The following is a 5,437-nucleotide window of genomic DNA, read 5'->3' as shown; positions in this document are numbered from 1 at the left end:
CTTGCTGCTGAAATGTGCTATACAAATAAAATTTGATTTGTTGATTGATTGGACATTATTTTTTCTATTTTCACCACTGTATTTTCCACAAGAACAGTAAAATTGAAAATATGATTAAATGCAGTTGCTGTGTTCAGCTTGGTGATATAATCACACTTTTTTTTTTGTTTAGTTAATGGCGTCCTGAAGAAGCCTATTTCAAATAGAAATGGAAGGCTGGAGGACATTGTAATGAGACAGAAAATAAATAAACACTAGGGCTGGAAGACATTGTATGAGGCCATTTAAGTCGTGTGTGCTAAAAAAACAAAAACATTAAGAATCTGAAATAGATAAGTTCATATCCTTTGTGAACAGTCAGTGAGTGAGACACAGAGGTAAGATTAAGAGATTAATTAATCTAATCACTTTTTTTCCTAAAGGAAAAACCGGAGCACCTGGAGAAAAACCTATGCATTTAGTTTAAAGAGTGTCTGTCATGAAATCCGGGTGATGGTGGTGAGAGAGAACGCAGCAGACCCAGGTAGGAGATGAGTGATGGTTTTCTCTGAGAGAGCACTGGGAGGTGGAAAATCAGAGGGAGTGCTAGGAGACTCAGTGGGAGCACTGGGAAACTCAGAGGGACCACTGGGAAACTCAGGGGGAGCACTACAAAACTCAGAGAACTAGGAGACTCAAAGAGAGCACTAGGACACTCAGGGGAGTACTAGGAAACTCGGGAGCACTAGGAAAGTCAGAGAAAGCATTAGGAAACCCAGAGGGGCACTAGGAAACTAAAAGAGAGAACTAGGAGACTCAAAGAGAGCACTAGGAAACTCAGGGGAGTACTAGGAAACTCAGAGAGAGCATTAGGAAACCCAGAGAGGCACTAGGAAATTAGGGGAGCTCTAGGAAACTCAGGGAAGCACTAGGAGACTCAGGGGGAGCACTAGGAGACTCAGGGGGAGCACTAGGAAACTCAGAGGGAGCACTAGGAAACTCAGAGGGAGCACCAAGAGGTGAGGACTGAAAGCGACTGAATGCAGGCTGGCAGCGTGAAGAGGAGAGGCTGTTGTGGTAGCGGGAGGCGCAGAGTCTGCTGCGGCGGCGAGGGGCGCAACGTCCGCAGCAGCAGTGACTGGAAGTGGTACTGGTCCCGAAGACGACGGAAAGGCTGTAGCAACGGTGACTAGAGGCGTGGCTGAGGTAGACGCTGAAGAAGTGGCCGGAGCTGAGGTAGACGCTGAAGACGTGGACGGAGCTGGAGCTGGAGCAGATGCAGAAGACGTGAATGGAACTGAGGTAGACGCCGGAAACGTGGGCGGAGCTGGAGCAGATGCAGAAGACGTGAACGGAACTGAGGTAGACGCTGCAGACGTGGACGGAGCTGGAGCAGATGCAGAAGAAGTGGACGGAGCTGAGGTAGACGCTGAAGACGTGGACGGAGCTGGAGCAGATGCAGAAGAAGTGGCCGGAGCTGAGGTAGACGCTGAAGACGTGGACGGAGCTGGAGCAGATGCAGAAGAAGTGGACGGAGCTGAGGTGGACGCTGGAGACGCCGGAACTGAGTTGGTGGAGTTGAAAAACGGAATGTCCGGCTTTGCATTTAGTTTAGTGTGTCCATTTAAAGACACACTCTAGGAGACTACTTCAAAGAGTAGTAGTCTTCGAAGTAGACTGCTACTTTTAAGACAAGACTAGTAGTAGACTAGAGACAAAGGTAAATTTAAAAGACACCAATTAGCCTAATCATTTTTCCCCCGAATGATAGGAAAAACCGGAGCACCCGGAGAAAACCTATGCATTTAGTTTAGAGTGTCTCCATTTAAAGACACACTCTAGGTGACTACTTCGAAGTAGACTACTACTTCAAAGACTAGTAGTAGTCTGTAGACTAGAGACAAAGGTAAATTTAAAAGACACCAATTCACTTTTTTTACCAAATGGTTGGAAAAAGTCTTTTCAGACGTTATTATCTAATGATTGGAACTATTCGTCCGTCCTTCCATCTGTCCATCCATCCATTTTCTTCTGCTTCTCCATCCGCTTCGCATCGCAGGGGTAGCAGCTTAAGTAAGGAGGCCCAGATTTCCCTCTCCCCAGCCATTTGGTCCAGGAGTTCCCAGATCAGCGGAGAAACATAGTCCCTCCATTGTGTCCTGGGTCTTCCCCTTGGCCATCTTCTGATGGGACGTGCCTGAAATACCTCCCTCACCAGGGAGGCGTCCAGGAGGCATCCTAACCAGATTTTTCGGCTCAAGACCATGGCCTTGGATTTGGAGGCACTGATCCTCATCCCAGGCGCTTCGCACTCGGCTGCAAATCGCTCCAATGAGAGTTGTAGATCACGACCAGATGAAGGCAGTAGGACCACACCTTCTGCAAAAAGCAGAGGATGCGATCTTAAGGCTACCAAATCGGATCCCCTCAACACCTTGGGTGTGCCTAAAAATTCTGTCAATAAAAGTATTGAACAGAATTAGTGACATAGCAGCCTTGGCGGAGTCCAACTCTCACTGGAAACGAGCCCGAGTTACTGCCAGGAATGAGGACCAGACTCTGATACCGGAGCTTCTGTAGCTCAGGATCAGATCACCGAGGTCCCCCACTTTCAGCTGCCATCCTTTTGATACTGTAACCCACCCCTTTGTCCCTCCCACAGGTGGTGAACCTGTGTGAAGAGGGAATCAGGTCTCGCGTTTAACCCCTATACCGTTATCTACTGTGGCACTCCGGTATGCTCATTTTTCTCCCCTTGGTTTCTGTGGGACAAACCCTCCTGCCTGCCGATGTAGAAGGCCGCATTTCAGGCTTCCTCTTGCTGGGGGGTGTTGGCTTCAGCTTTGCTTCTGTTGTCAAATTTTCATCATTGAAGGCTGGCTCTATCTTCCCTTCCCGCAGAACCAGAATTCTTCGATTGCATATCGATTTTGTTTTGGGAAGCTGTTTTTTTTTTTCCTGCATCGGTGGTAGCGGTTTGAGTTGTTTAGCATCTATTTCTATTTCAGCTTTGGTTTGATCAATTTTATCTTCTAACTTAGCCCCTTTGCTCTTTATGGTTGCCTTCAAATTCTCATGCTGTTTCTTCTCGGTCATGTACATTTCTGTCACCTTACGTATTTGGTTGGTGACTTCTTTAATCTGTTGTTGATCTCTCTGCCTGGATTCAGAGAGTATCTTTATCTGATAATTTAAGCATTTATTTTCTTTCTTCAGGTCTCTCCAATCATATTCGGTATGGGCTAAACTTTGCTTCACAGCCAGAGCCTCTTTCTTTTGCTGTAAAGCTAAGAGCTTTGAGGTCTCAGCCTGCTCCTCCATGAGTTTACTCACCTCCTGTTCTTTTTTTGTCAGACGTTCTTTTAATGTCCTATTTCGCTTTTTTTCCACAGTTAGTGCGCATGACGATAAATCCACCCTTGCTTTAAACTCTTGTTTAGTTCTCTCGATGGCTTCCTCCATTGGGGTTAAGGGAATTTTCTTCTCAAGAGTTTTGTTTTCCTTCTCTGCCTCTTTCAAATACTTTTCCAGAGCTTTTATTCTGGCCTCAAGAACTTTGGTCTTGTCTTTTTCTTTCAATAGCTCATTATTCTTTATGCCAATTTCGTCGATCTTTCGGGACACCTCAACCTCAAGTTTCTTCATTTCATTTTGTTGCTTGTCAAGCTTTGCTTGGTATGCTGTCATTTCAGAAACCATTTGCCGTTTTTCTCCCTCAATCTTCTCAACTTGGAGTTTTGAGTCCCTCTCCTGGTTTTTTAAAGAGGCTTGAAGCTCTTTAATCTTATTTTTGTAGTCTTTTATCTCAGTTAACAGCTGAGCCCTGTGGTAACTCCGGTTCTCTACCTCGTGTTGTAATTTTGGGATTTGCTGACTTTCCAGGTATTTGTTTTGTTTGAGGGACCAGTGTAGTTCTTTTGTGAGTGAATCAATTTTCTCATTTAGAAACTCAATTTGTATATGAGCTTTTTCCAAATCCTCCTGCAGTACGTTCTCCTTAATTAGCAAGGCAGATTTTTCTTTAATCCTTTGCAAAAAATCCATAACCACAAGAGCCAACTCATCTCTTGTCATTTGTCTAATTTGGGACTTAGTTAATGAATCCGGGTCAATTTCTGACATTTTGACTTTCCAACCGATGTATCAGAAAAGCTACAAAACAAATGCAATGTTAAATCCGATATGGAAAAACCAACGTCCGTGCTGCTTCTTGAGCTTCTTGCAAATTTGATTCAGATGCAGGACATTCAAGGCATCTGTTTCTTATGACATCACAACACTTTGACATCATCAGATTCTGCTCTAATTAAAAAACTACAACACCTAGACTCTTCAAACCTGGACTAGATTATTCTGCTATAATAGTAGGATATTTATAACCATGTTTGGGTTTTAAATATTCAGTTTGAAGAGGAGAATAATCTATTCCAGGTTTGAAGAGTCTATGAGTTGTAGTTTTTTTAATTAGAGCAGTTCTAGTAATGAAAGAGGTGCCAAAAATAGTGATTATCAAACTTTATTGAGTTTTCACAAATCAGAAAAAGGTTTCACAAATCCCAAACATGGTGATAAATATTCTGCTATTAGAGCAGAATAATCTAGTCCAGGTTTCAAGTCTCTAGGTGTAGTAGTTTTTAAACTAGAGTTGATTAAAGATGCGGAAAGTAGTGAAAAATTAAGTGGATTCGCCCTTTAGCTATTGGAAGCTGGAATTGGAAACCAACTTCAGCTTTGTGAAATATAGTTGGTAAATTTTGCAAACGTAAAAGTCAGATGTTTACTTTGTGGCACTTTGCTACCAGAAAACGTGTTCATCTCTTAGCAACTGAATAACAAATATTGTTATCGTTCAAAAAACATAAGGATTCTTCTGCTCTTTTGAAGTGCTACTTAGGATAGGGAGGTACCAAGATGGCGGACTGACAAGCTACGTCTCTGAGATCTCCACATAAGATCAACTTTCCAACTAAGTCACGTAGTATATTTCCACCCGAAAGTTCATGATGGATTCCCAGAAGCTCACAAAGAATGCAAAATCCCGAACACCAGGACTCTTGAAGCAGCAACAGACACATAGACCAATGGAACATGACTACGCTGAATCTCAAATAAACGTTACCGAGGCGTGACCGTGATGTTGATTCGGCTCCCTCAACTCCGAGGAAAGAACCGCCTGGTAAGAAAACCAACCCAACAGAAGTCAACACAGAGACGCAAGTATGCAACAATACTATTCTTGAGGCAATATTGAGTCTGCAGACAAAAATAACGGGAGTGGAGACGCAATTAGAAGATATCAGAGAGGAAAACCGTCAAGCTAGCACATTGATGGCTAACCCAGCAAAGGCGGTGCAACTGAATACTGTTGAGCTAAAGCAGGGGTGCCCAAAGTCGGTCCTCGAGGGCTGGTGTTCTGTCAGATCAGCATACATTACCGTCACATAGTCATGGCATGGGG

At 43.8% G+C, this 5,437-nt stretch overlaps 1 protein-coding gene and 1 long non-coding RNA gene across 5 annotated transcripts in view; one reads left to right on the top strand and one right to left on the bottom strand.

Annotated features, from left to right (window-relative positions):
- The window catches only part of efnb1 (ephrin-B1), a 150,668-nt gene that overhangs the window by 13,674 nt on the left and 131,557 nt on the right, over positions 1-5,437 (top strand). The gene's annotated exons all lie outside the window — the stretch shown is intronic.
- LOC106964074 (uncharacterized) overlaps positions 316-5,437 on the bottom strand; it is an 11,104-nt gene continuing 5,982 nt past the window's right edge. Inside the window, exons 2-3 of the long non-coding RNA XR_001428318.1 lie at positions 5,304-5,311; positions 316-545 (exon numbers count right to left, since the gene is read on the bottom strand). This is a non-coding gene — a long non-coding RNA (uncharacterized LOC106964074). The remainder of the gene's footprint in view (positions 546-5,303; positions 5,312-5,437) is intronic.

Source organism: Poecilia latipinna, unplaced genomic scaffold (assembly GCF_001443285.1).
Source record: "Poecilia latipinna isolate Pla-1442-1.1 unplaced genomic scaffold, P_latipinna-1.0 Scaffold1620, whole genome shotgun sequence".
In the NCBI taxonomy this organism is placed as follows: Eukaryota; Metazoa; Chordata; class Actinopteri; order Cyprinodontiformes; family Poeciliidae; genus Poecilia; species Poecilia latipinna.
Note: the sequence above shows the minus strand (reverse complement) of the source record. Positions and strands in the feature narration are given on the sequence as shown.